Below are 1,862 nucleotides of genomic sequence, written 5' to 3' on the forward strand. Positions count from 1 at the left end.
CATGTCACAATATATGAATTAAGGTATAGTGGTTCTGTATGGAAATGATGCTCAGTTTTATTTAAGAAATCATCGGAGATGTGCATTATAAAAAAAACAAAGAACCATTTTCTTATCCACGGTTCGCTGCTAAATACAAAGAAGTGTATGTTAAGAAGCCCTACTCAATACATAATAAAATTTCTGGCGACATCAGGATCAGGGTTGATGATGATTATAGAATACCAAGGACACAGGTTAAAAATCTAGGCCTATACATGAATCACCATATGCTATTCAATGCCCATACCCCCCCCTCCTCAATCCCTTGCTCATCGTTGGCGGAGGGTGGGGGTCTAAGAAGGCGGAGACTGATCCCAATGTAGGGATTACCCCTGTCTTGGACCTCAGCCCTCGCCTCAATTAATTTTGCTTGGTCTTGTCGTCTCCTTGCTTCTTTTCATTTTCTTCATCCCTTCTTCTGGTAACTTATCTTAACTGTTAAATCGTTTATACCCTTTTCGACACAATACTTTGCTATAATATTGTGTGCCCTTTGATGTCTGATACATTTGTTTGTTTTGACGATTGACCACTCTGGAAATCCACAAACATCGCCTTGTGAACTAAAAAAAATCTTACCCATGGGCTTCTCCAAGTCCCACCGTCGCTATATTTTTAATACGCCGGTAATGACCTTAGATGTTGAAGCGGCAGAAAATTTGAAATAAATAAATAGTCAATGTCCATATTGATGAGATTGCAACTAATGCTACTCAGGTAGAAAGGGCACAGAAACTCCAAAATTTTGCAGTCCGAGTGGCAATAATGAGATCAGAAAATATGACCATATTATTACAATTCTAACGATTATTAAGGTTTCACTGCCACCCACAGTACTGGAAACTGGAAACTTTATAACTAATATGTAAGTAAGTGACCCAACGGTTATTAGTGTGCCTCATTAATAACTGTTGGGATAACTAGGTGGTCAACTTAAAAAGTTCTTGTTTTTACTATTTTTTTCTTTATATGTTGAACAAATTTAAAGACTAATTATATACACATAAAATAATAAAACATAACTAATTATAAACTACATACTTTGAATCTAGAATACCCCGGAAGTAGACATAACTATGGCCGTCACGAATACCCCACACCTAGTTGTTAATATCTCCCCCCTAACAACTGTTACAAAGATCACTGAATATCCCTCTGTAATACTCTCCGATATATGGACTTCCTTCCAGTACTCTCTCAGAAAGTACGTGCCATAAAAGTTAATCCAGTATTAGAGTTTAGGCCAGATCTCTAATGCGCATGCGCAATGGCAGCTTCCAGGAATAAATTTGATTCACCTCCGGACCAGACTTTACTTTTGAACTTAATCTTAATCCTGCACATACGCAGAACAAGCTACGAAATCCCACCAATCATGTATTAATACCTCATGACAACGTCATCAACTCCATAGAAAAGATGGAGTTGAGTTGCCATTAATATTTATAATAAACAACAAAGAAACAATTTCTGACATTTTCATGTGAAAGATGCGTACAGAAGACGCCTTACCAGAGTCTGTCCTTGTTGACATGGGACCTACACATGAGGTTCGGTCTCTTCCTGCTCCTCTCCTCTCCATCCCATGTGTATATACGAATTTATATATATATATATATATATATATATATATATATATATATATATATATATATATATATATATATGTATGTATATATATATTATATAAATATACGTATATATATATGTATGTATATGGATAGATAGATAGATAGATAAGTATACGTATGTAGTCGTCCTTCGACTATGATAAAAATTAAACTCACAGTGGTCACACTCACTTTACTATAGTGGTAAAC

This window comes from Penaeus monodon, chromosome 5 (genome assembly GCF_015228065.2).
Source record: "Penaeus monodon isolate SGIC_2016 chromosome 5, NSTDA_Pmon_1, whole genome shotgun sequence".
Lineage (NCBI taxonomy): Eukaryota > Metazoa > Arthropoda > Malacostraca > Decapoda > Penaeidae > Penaeus > Penaeus monodon.